Source organism: Bufo gargarizans, chromosome 8, assembly GCF_014858855.1.
Source record: "Bufo gargarizans isolate SCDJY-AF-19 chromosome 8, ASM1485885v1, whole genome shotgun sequence".
In the NCBI taxonomy this organism is placed as follows: domain Eukaryota; kingdom Metazoa; phylum Chordata; class Amphibia; order Anura; family Bufonidae; genus Bufo; species Bufo gargarizans.
The window spans coordinates 164,827,558-164,839,948 of NC_058087.1; positions in this window are offsets into that span (position 1 = coordinate 164,827,558).

A 12,391-nucleotide genomic window follows, 5' to 3' on the forward strand; every position below is an offset into this window, starting at 1 on the left:
ATGTTCTGGTAATGCCTTCATTGACTCAGGTTCTGCTGCCAACTTTATTGATAAGAGATTTGAATTAAAGTTGGGTATTCCGATTTTGACACTACCCACTCCCATCCACATTATGGCTATCGATTCCACCCCCCTGGTGGGTGGTACTGTTAAGTATTCTACCCCTGAGATATCCTTGACTGTGGGGGGTGTCACTCCGAAATATGTTCTCTGTTGGTTCTAGAAAACTTACCAGTAGAAGTGGTACTGGGAATGCCTTGGCTCCAGTTACATAACCCCATTATTGACTAGACCAAGGGGGAATTGGTGAAATGGGGGGTTGAATGCGACTTGTGCTTGTCTGTAGTGCAAGCAGGGGTCTTATCAGAATCCAATACATTGCCTTTACTCTTAAAGGAATATATGGATGTGTTCTCCTCGAACCCCGATTTGCTACCGCCCCATAGACCTTATGATTGCGCCATTGAATTGGTAGAGGGGGCCAAATATCCCAAGGAATGTATCCTATAGTCTTTCCAGACCTGAACGCAAGGCCATGGAAGATTATGTTGAAGAGAGTCTCAGTAAAGGACACAGGCCTTCTGTATCTCCTACGGGGGCTTTTTTTTTTTTTTTCCAAAAAGAAAGATGGAGGCCTCAGACCTTGCATCGTCTACCGAGAGTTGAATAAGATTACGATCAAGAATCAGTACTCCCTTCCATTGATTCTTGATTTGTTTAATCAGGTTATGGGGGCTTCCTGGTTCTCTAAAATTGATCTGAAGGGGGCATATAACTTGATTCGAATTAAGGAGGGAGAATAGTGGAAGACAGCTTTCAATACACCAGCTAGATACTTCAAATATCTTGTTATGCCTTTTGGACACTTTTTATGAATGATATTTTTAGATAATTATTCAGGAAATTTGTAATTGTTTACCTTGATGATGTTTTTATTTTTTATCCCCCTGATTTTGAGAGTCATGTGTCTCATGTGAAACAAATGTTGGAGGTTTTGAGGAAGAATCAATTGGCGGCCAAACAGGAGAAATGTCTTTTTGGGGTAGAAGAGATTCTGTATCTTGGGTATGTCCTCACTCCTGATGCTTTTGAAATGGATCCTAGCAAGGTATTGGCAATTTTGGACTGGGTAAGGCCGTCATCCTTAAAAGCCTAATAATTGATAATTATTACCGTAGATTTATAAATAATTTTTTGGTCATTGCTAGGCCCTTTACCGACCTTGCCAATAAAGGGACGGACCTGAAGAACTGGTCTGTTGAGGCTACTGTAGCATTTGAGACACTTAAGAAGGCTTTCAGCTGCGCCCCAGTTTTGATTCAGCCGGTTCAAGAGAGACCTTTCATTGTGAAGGTGAATGCCTCTGAGGATGGAGTGGGGGCGGTCCTCTCAAGGTCCCGCTAGTCTTACAAATTTATAGCCTTGTGCCTTCTTTTCCCCCCAAAAATTCTACAACCAAGAGAAATTATGATGTGGGGAATCGTGAATTGCTGGCCATTAAATCAGCTTTTGAGGAGTGGAGACATTTTCTTGAGGGGGCTAAACATTGTGTTAACGTTGTAATTGATCACAAAAATCTGATGTTTCTTGAGTCTGCTAAGAGGTTAAATCCCCAGTTTCTGTGTGTTCCAGACCACGGACGCACTGCCTGAAACCATATTGCCAGCTAGTGTCTTTTTAGCAGCCGTGTCCCAAGATCTTATGGCTCTTATTAAGGCAGAACAACATCTGGCCCCCGGCACTCACATTAACAGATAAGTTGTTTGTTCCTGAACAGTTCTGTCTCCGGCTGTTGGGTGAGTGTCATGACTCTGTTTTGTGTGGGCATCCTGGTATCAAGAGTACTAAAGAGCTGGAATCCAGGTCTTATTGGTGGCCCACTCTGTTCAAGGATATCAAATCCTATGTGTCAGCCTGCGAGGTGTGTGCCAGGTCCAAAATCCCTAGGACTTGTCCTGCTGGTGAACTGCAATCCCTACCTATTCCTAGTAGACCCTGGTCCCATATTTCTATGGACTTCATCATGGATCTGCCACCTGCTGAGGGTAAAACTGTGGTTTGGGTAGTGGTCAACAGATTCAGTAAAATGGTACATTTTGTTCCCCTTGCTAAACTTCTGAATGCTAAGATTCTGGCCTCTGTATTTGTGGAACAAATTGTACGTTTGCACGGTGTACCCAACAACATTGTGTCTGATAGGGGTGTCCAGTTTGTGTAAAGATTTTGGAGAGCCTTCTGTCAGAGGTGCGAAATCTCATTGTCCTTCTCGTCTGCCTAACATCCTGAGAGTAAAGGGCAGATGGAGCGACTTAATCAGTCTGTGGAACAATTTCTCAGGTCATATGTCTCTGGTGATCAACAGTTGTTGGTTAAATACCTTCCTTTGGCAGAATTTGCGATTAACAACCGTGTAAATTCCTCCGCTGGTGTCTCCCCATTCTTTTGTAACTACGGTTTCCATCCTCATTTTCATTCTGGGTCATCTGTCTCCTCGTCTAACCCTGAGATGGATAAGGTCTCATCTGAACTGTGCACAGTTTGGGCCCGGATTCAGTTGAACCTAGAGAGGGCTCAAAATATTCAAAAAAATCAAAACTAAGAGACAGTGCTTCTCCAATTCTCCTCTGGTACCTTTTCTGCACTCTTGGTTTTGACGCGGCTTGTTTGACCTTTCTGTTTATGTGTTTGTCTTGCGAGGCAAGTAGGCAGGGACAGGGGTGTGGGTGGAGTTCAGTGGTCACTACCCCACCCCCTGTGTGCGTGACAATATATAACTGCACCGCTGAACGGTAAATATATTTTTATTTTGCCACTAATACACGCCTAAAAGGGCTTTAGAACATATAACTGCACGGCGGAATGGTAAATAGGCCCTTAATTTTTTCCACCTATACATGCCACAGAAGGCTTTAGAAAATATAAATGCTCCGCTGAACAGCAAATATATTTTACTTTTGCCACTAATACACAGCAAAAATGTCTTTAGAACATATAACTGCACCGCTGAACTGAAAATATATTTTACTTTTGGCACAATTACATGACTCAAAGGGCTTTAGAACATATAACTGCACCGTTGAACGGCAAATATATTTCACTTTTGCCACTAATACATGCCACAAAAGGCTTTAGAACATATAACTGCACCGCTGAACAGCAAATTTATTTTTCATTTTCCACCTATACATGCCACAGAAGGCTTTAGAAAACATAAATGCTCCGCTGAACAGCAAATATATTTTACTTTTGCCACTAATACACAGCAAAAATGTCTTTAGAACATATAACTGCACCGCTGAACTGCAAATATATTTTACTTTTGGCACAATTACATGACTCAAAGGGCTTTAGAGCATATAACTTCACCGTTGAACGGCAAATATATTTCACTTTTGCCGCTAATACATGCCACAAATTGCTTTAGAACATATAACTGCACCGCTGAACGGCACATTTATTTTTCTTTTGCCACTAATACATGACAAAAAGAGCTGTCACTTTATCAATTCACCACACAACGGCTAATAAGACCTTTTTTTCCACCGATACATGCCACAGAAGGCTTTAGAAAATATAAATGCACCGCTGAACAGCAAATATATTTTACTTTTGCCACTAATACACGGCAAAAATGTCTTTAGAACATATAACTGCACCGCACAAGGGCAGATAAGACATACAAATATTTCCTTGTAATAAACCCTGTTAATGGCTGCAACACCCCAATGACAAGAACAGTTTGCTGGAATTACAGAGCTGGATAATAGCAATTTGGGTGCCCAGTCAGTGCAGCAAGGTGTAATAGGATTGTTCCTATTACCCAGGCTGTAACCTCTACTACTGAACCCTTTTCAACATAAATGCTGTGGAATGATTCCTCCCTATCCTTTTCCTACAGCTTGAATAATCTTTCCCTGCATTTGTAAATCTTTTTTTTAGCACAATGAAGTTTTTTCGAGCACTGTCCCTAGCGCCTGCTGACGTCTCTCCCTGCACTAAGTACACTGGAAAATTGCAGAATCCAAGATGGCTGAGGCTATTTATAGGGCTGTAACATCACAGGACTGGCTGGCTACTGATTGGCTGCATGCATGACATTATGGGTGATCCCGCCTTCCCAGAGTACCTTGCTCCATGTCCTCACATGTGATGAAAAAAATGTGATTTGTTACCACGAAGCGTGATGAAATTCGGATTTGGTGTGAATCAAATTTTTCCTGAAATTCGGATCAAATTCCACTTTGTCAGCTTCGATTCGCTCATCTCTAATTAGAATATATTGGCTCCAATGAGCCGAAGGTTTTACTTCCCGAAGTCTAGCGAGACTTTGCATAATAACTTCAGAAATTGATTTATACTGTAAAAAAAAAAAAAACATTTCCCATACTCGGGTTCGGTTCCAAAGTAATAACTTTGACTCATCGGAGCCAATACATTCTAATACTTTACGGAGAGTTTCTTGCAAATCGACTTTGGGTTTTTCATCCGAAGTCCATTCGCTCATCCCTAAATACAATAATACCTATGAAGCATATTGGGACACATATTGGGTGTTTTAGATGCCAGTCTTATAAAGCCCTAAGGTGGCGGTGGTTCCAAGTTATGAAGAGACACAGGCCTCCTCATAACTCCGGCAGATCCTCCGCCAGTTCTAAATATGAGACAGCTTCTGAGCTGTCTTACATTTAGACCTTTTTCTATGCCCACAATTTTAGACCTGACGCAAGCATGGAGAAGTTGCAGATTGCGGCACAACTAACCGTTGCACCACAATCTACGCCTGAAATACATCTAATTTAGGCGTATTTCAGAATGATAAATGACCCCCATTATGCTGACTGTCACAATGACAAGCTGTTGGCCAGCACTAACCATTGTTAGTGGCATAAGCCAATTCAACATCAACAGGCAAGGTTCATTCAATTTCAGTTGCATTAGAGTTAGTTAATCCCATTAAGTCTGACTTGGAACAGGAAGGATCCATTTGGTCAAATTATTAATTAGGATCCAAACTGCTCATCTGTAAGTGCATGAGAAAACACATATATAAAACAGCTGGCTGTAAGTGGAACAAAACTGCATAATTCCAGTTACTTAATTTAGGTTTAAGAATAGAATTCTATCTAGAAGTGGACATAAATGCAGGGCTGAGTAAATGTGTATGCATTACATAATTATTTTTCATAAGGTTTAAAAATATATACAGTAATTAAAGAGAAGTGTGTGTGAAGATAGATATATCTTGTATAAAATAGAGAGTGCTGACTGCTGAGGGTTTCTTTCTGTCATGAGTTTAATGTACAGGATAAATGAGGGGGATTTAGAGCTACGGGCATTTTACATTAATCTGTAATATTAAATTAGTTGGCAAAGTGTTGCTGCCTTAGCACAAATTCTGAGTACTGCTGGATGGTTGTATGTAGGGATCATAACTTGTGAAGAAGTACTGCTGTGACTTGCCATATGGGAAATGGCCATTAGCAGATAGAGTACTGTGCTTGCAAGAGAAAATATAAATGCCAGGTATTTTATAATTGAATCTGTATGGCTTTGACTAAACTTAAAGGAAAAAATACACCACTGTATGTCTTATTATTAGATATCATTAATTAGATTTTATTACAATGAGGCCAATTTCCTAGAAAAGTTAAGTTGATGAATTGATGAAAAATGTAAAGCTGTTTTCAAGCAATTATGCGCAAAGTAAAGTATTTAAAGGCATAATATGGCCATTAGTTAATTAAACATCATTAAGACATTTTGTATATCTGAACAATAAAACATGTAAAGGTCAATGTTCCAATGTCATATATAGAAATATAGAAGACTGACTAGTGTCGAGCACCCGAGCACAATGGCAGTCAATAGGAGAACCAGAGCATTAAACCAGGCTCCCTCTGCTCTGAAGAGGGGAGAGTGCCTGGTTCATAGGAAAAGGTCAAAAATTGATAGAAACACCACCAAAATGGTTTGGGAACAGCATGGGGAGAATGTCTGGATGCATCTTAGACTCCCAGGTCGCTGCTGGGAACGATGTTGTCCAAGTAGTACGCCACTTTCACAGACTGACAATAATATGCACAAAACCGAAGATAAAATCTATTTTAGAGGATTTTTTTTTAGAAAGCATTCTTTACTGTATATTTACTTGTACATAAAGTGCAAGTGCTGCCAAAAATTTAAGAAAGAGGTACTCCGATACAACCTGTATATTACATAAAGGAGGGCCTCATTCACATTGTGGTACAATTGTTCAGATAGTGGGACTCCTACACTCATAAAGCCTATGCAGTAAGTGAAAGGGCTGCCAAAAATTGCAAGGAACCGACACTACAATATAACCTTTGTTCCACATAAATGAGGGCATCATACACAGCCTTGAAAAACTATGATTGATGGCCTGCTGGTGACCCTCAAAAACATTTGGAGCAAGGGTCTGCTAATCTGACCATCTAAAACATTATGGGCAAGGGCCTGCTGCTGCTATGGTGACTCTAGATAATCTGGGCCCAATCACAGGTCCCCGTGATGGCAACGATCCATTCTAATGTCTGCCCTATCAACTTTTGATGTTATTTTTTAGCGTGAACCACCATGGTCAACATGGGTAACGGGGAATCAGGGTTTGATTCCAGAGAGGGAGCCTAAACAAACAGCTACGGCTACCACTTCCAAGCAAGGCAGCATGCGTGCAAATTACCTATTAGGTACAGTATAATTAGGTGAGGGTCTGCAGATGAGCTAACTCTGTAAAAGATTGTAGGTGAGGGCCTGCAGGTGAGCTAACTCTGTAAAAGATTGTAGGTGAGGGCGTTCAGGTGAGCTGACCCTCTAAAACATTATAAGCGAGGGCCTGCAGGTGACCTTACCCTCTAAAACATTATGGTTGAGGGCCTGCAGCTTAGCTGACCATTTTAAAATTATGGCAGAATGCCTGCTGCTTAGCTGACCATTGAAAAAAATTACAGTGTTCAAAGCAGGCCGGGTCGCCTGAATACTTTAGCTAGGAATAATGGAATAAGACTCTGGTTCTATTTTGTTGGTTTTCATAACTGGGGCCATGATTAAGGCCGGGGGCTTCCGTATTATGCTGCTAGAGGTGAAATTCTTAGACCGGCGCAAGGCGAACCAAAGCAAAAGCATTTTACAAGAATGTTTTCATTAATCAAAAACAAAAGTCGGAGGTTCAAAGACGATCAGATACCGTCGTAGTTCCAACCATAAACGATGACGGCCGGCGAAATGGAGGCGTTATTCCATGACTCGCCAAGTAGCTTCTGGGAAACCAAAGTCTTTGGGTTCTGGGGGGAGTATGGTTGCAAAGCTGAAACTTAAAGGAAGTGACGGAAGGGCACCACCAGGAGTAGAGTCTGCAGCTTCATTTTACTCAGAACGGGAAACCTCACCCGGCCCGGACATGGAAAGGATTGACAGATTAATAGCTCTTTCTGGGATTCTGTGGGTGGTGGTGCATAGACGTTCTTAGTTGGTGGAGCGATTTGTCTGGTTAATTTTGATAACGAATGAGACTCCTCTGTGATAAATAGTTGCGCGACCCTTGGTGGTGAGAATTGAGTTTTTTAACAGCTGGAAGACCGCAGTTTGAGGATGCCGGATTTAAACCCTCATGCAAAATACCTTGCTAATTAAAATCACCTGGCCGAATGGAAGGAGTGCTGATCCAGGGACAGATTCTCATATACATATACAAAAAAAGAAAAGAAGAGAAATGAATCACTGATCTAGACCGTAACTGGCGCACATAGATTTTTTGTGTTCACTGTGTGTTCGCTGTTCATGTTTGTTTGTCACTAGACCTTTTTAGGGTTGCAGAGTCCTTACGGGAAACCCCCTGAGGTCTAGGCAGGGTGGCCATCAGGTTCCTCACCCCCCTGCACACCCTTTGGTCTCTACCTCCCTCGACATACGCTCTGTGCCAACAACTGGGGTGACGGCTAGGTGGCAGCCAGAGCATTGACTGGCATATCCTTGGTTTGGCTGAGGGGTAGCCACTAGTGTGGATCGAGCACCAAAGTGCTTGTGTGCTCTGGCCGAACACATCAGTATGCTTGTGTGTTCTACCCAGCACCCGAGCACAATGGAAGTCAATGGGAGAACCCCAGGAACCCCTTGCTCAGAAGAGAAGAGGATGTCTGGTTCACAAAAAAAGGTTAGAAATTGATAGAAACCCCATCAAAATGGTTTGGAAACAGCATGAAGAGGATAGCTGGATGTGTCTTGGACTCTTAGTATCTATGACATAGAATAAACAACCACACTATGGTTATATGCCAAAAGTCATCAGTTATATGCCAAAAGTCCAAACCAGCACTAATCTGACTGAGAGCCAGTAAGCCTCAAAGTTACTTCACATCTGTTGGATGGCTTGGGTTGACCTGCACACCTAGGTCAATATCAGTAGGAAGACAAAGTTTTCTGATTGTCCTAACATAATATTCAATAACCTTTCTTTACAGTTTTGCTATGTAAAAACTAATTTGCATAAACATGGACATATGGAAAAGACATGCAAATGAGCAGACTCTTGCCTTGTTTTTCAGCTGAAAAATCATTTGCATGGATAATTTGCGATCTACACTACTCATGAACAGCACCATCTTTTGGTTTCATAGTCTTATGACAAGATTATTAGTGTAGCCTTTTGCATGGAAAATTTGTGCTAAAAATTTGCGATTAGAATATTCGCGATCTACACTACTGACAAGAGTAATAGTATTGTCATAAGACTATGAAACCAATAGATGGCGCTGCTCATGAGTAGTGAATATTCTAATCGCACAATAGATGGCACTGCTCATGAGTAGTGAATATTCTAATCGTACATTTTTATTGCAAATTTTCCATGCAAAAGGCTAAACTAATAATCTTTTCATAAGACTATGAAACCAATAGACGGTGCTGTTCATGTCATGAACAGCGCCATCTATTGGTTTCATAGTCTTATAACAATACTATTACTTTTGTCATAAGACTATGAAACCAATTGATGGCGCTGTTCATAACATGAACAGCGTCATCTATTGGTTTCATAGTCTTATGACAAGAGTACTCGTCTTTTTTCAGCTGAAAAACAAGGCATATTCTGCTCATTTGCATATGTTTCCCATATGCCCATGTTTATGCAAATGAGTTTTTACATGACAAAACTGTATAGAAAGGTTATTGAATATTATGTTAGGACAATTAGAAAACTTTTTGTCTCCCTTATGATATTGACTTAGGTGTGCAGGTCCACCCAAGCCATCCAACAGATCTGAAGTAACTTTGAGGCTTACTGGCTCTCAGTCAGATGAGAGCTGGTTTGGAATGTATCCTAGTGCACAAGGCTGCCATTGTAAGGTATGCTGACTTAGCCTATCTTCTGTCCCATGGATAGATTGATGGCTTGCATATACCTGGCTTTTGGCAAATAGCCTTTGTGTGGTTGTCTATGGTATGTCGTACATATTAGGAGTCCAAAACACATCCAGCCATCCTCTTAACCCTTTTGCTACCAGCGTCGTACATGTATGGCGCTGGTGCGATGTGCGAACATGGCGCCCGCTTGCAAATACAGCGGGCGTTATGGTCACCACATCTCTGCTGTTTTATATAGCAGAGACCTGTGGCTAATAGTGATTAGTGATGAGCGGCAGGTCCCATATAGAGATGTCCCGAACTATTCGCCGGCGAACATAGCTTGTTCGCGTTCGCCGCTGCGGGCAAACATATGCGATGTTCGGTCCGCCTCCTATACGTCATCATTGAGCAAACTTTGACCCTGTACCACACAGTCAGCAGACACATTCCAGCCAATCAGCAGCAGACCCTCCCTCCCAGACCCTCCCACCGCCTATCAAAAAGCAAGGACAGCATCCATCTTAGATGAATTCTGAAGCTGCAGTGTCACAAAGTTGTAATCGCAATGCAATTAATACAGTTTATATTAATCGCATTGCGATTACAACTTATATTGATAGAATATAACAAAGATTGAGAATATAGTGCTATATTCGTTGTCAATTCTAGCAATACAACCATTAGGAACTCAGATCTAAGTTGTAATCGCAATGCGAATAATGCAGGTTATATTAATCGCATTGCGAATTCAAGCTAGCGAATGCAAGCTAAGTTCCTAATGGTTGTATTGCTAGAATTGACAACGAATATAGCGCTATATTCTCAATCTTCGTTATATTCTAGCAATACAACCATTAGGAACCCAGCAGCTCTAAGTTGAATTCGCAATGCGATTAATATAACCTGCATTAATCGCATTGCGATTACAACTTTCTCAAATCCGACAGTACATTCTAGCATGGAGCCAATCCCATGGTGATGGGGACGCTCCATGAGCACGGAAGTCGGCAGAAGCTCTAAGTTGAAATCTCAATGCGATTAATTCAAGTTCTATAAATTGCATTGCGATTTCAGCAGAACTTCTGCTGACTTCCGTGCTCATGGAGCGTCCCTATCACCATGGGAACGACTCCCTGCTAGAATGTACTGTCGGATTTGAGAAAGTTGAAATCGCAATGCGATTAATTCAAGTTCTATAAATCGCATTGCGATTTCAACAGAACTTCTGCTGACTTCCGTGCTCATGGAGCGTCCCCATCACCATGGGAACGAGTCCATGCTAGAATGTACTGTCGGATTTGAGAAAGTTGAAATCGCAATGCGATTAATTCAAGTTCCATAAATCGCATTGCGATTTCAACTTACCACACTCTGCGTCAACTACGTAATTTTACATGGGTGTTTTGCCATGGATCCCCCTCCGGCATGCCACAGTCCAGGTGTTAGTCCCCTTGAAACAACTTTTCCATCACTATTGTGGCCACAAAGAGTACCTGTGGGTTTTCAAATTCGCCTTCCTATTGATGTCTATTGCGGTTCGCCCGGTTCGCACGTTCGCGAACATTTGCGGAAATTCGCGTTCGCCGTTCGCGAACGGAAAATTTTATGTTCGCGACATCACTAGATCCATATTTAACTTTGCAATATATTGCAAATATGTGGCAGAATATTTGTCACATATTCGCGAATATTCTTATTCGAGATTATTTTCGCAATTGTGAAAAATCTGCAATGTAAAAATCGCATAAAGCGAAGTGGGTCAAAATGAATATATAACACTATAGAATTTAGTGCTATATATTCGTTTTTTATAATATTCATCATTTTTTTCCATCTGAAGTGAACAGTCATTGTTCCACAAGAAATTTAAGCAGGGAAAAATAATGACTTCAGATGGAAAAAATGACGAATATTCTAAAAAACTATCATATATCACTATTTAGAATATAGTGCTATATATTTGTTTTTTGAATATTCATCATTTTCTCAATCTGAAAACATGATGATGTGGAGGACGATGAGGTCCTCTACCCCACATGGAATCAAGGTCATGCGAGTGACCTATGTATTTCGGAGGAAGAGGCGGTGGTCGCACAGAGCCACCGGCACAGCAGAAGAAGGAGCAGGGTGCAAAAGTGGAGCGGCCGTCCTCTAGACGGTACGCCTGCTACTGCCCACTGCAGCAAGGGACCGAGCACACCAAAGCCAGCTCCAAGGAGTTCCCTGGTGTGGCAGTTCTTCAGGCAATGTGCTGACGACAAGACACGAGTAGTTTGCACACTGTGAAATCAGAGCCTGAAGTGAGGCATAAACGTTCTCAACCTGAGCACAACCTGCATGACCAGGAATTTAACTGCAAAGCACGAGCTGCAGTGGAGTAGACACTTCAAAAACCAAGAAAGGTATCTGGCTCCTCCTGCTTCCTCCTCTGCTGCAGTCTTGGCCTCTTCATCCACCTCTGGAGTGACAGTGCCATCTGCCACCCCGCAAACAGAGGATCTGCCAGCAACACCAACACCTGGGTCACCAAGCATCTCCACAATGTCCCACGGAAGCATTCAGCTTTCCATCTCCCAAACGCTGGAGAGGAAGAGGAAGTACCCCCCTACCCACCCACGATCACTAGCCCTGAATGCCAGCATTTCTAAATTACTAGCCTTTGAAATGCTGTCATTCCGTCTGGTGGAGACAGATAGTTTTAATGGCCTTATGGCGGTGGCTGTCCCACAGTACGTCGTGCCCAGCCGCCACTACTTTTCCAGGTGAGCCATCCCTTCCCTGCAAAACCAAGTAGGGAACAAAATCAGGTGTGCACTGCGCAACACCATCTGTGGCAAGGTGCACCTCACTACGGATACTTAGACAAGTAATCACGGTCAGGGACGTTATATCTCCATGACAGCACACTGGGTAAATGCAGTGGCGGCTGGGCCTGAGGCAGATAGCAGTTTAGCGCATGTCCTTCCACCACCGAGGATTGCAGGGCGCTTCAATTTGCCTCCTGTTGCTTCCTCCTCCTACTCTGCTACCT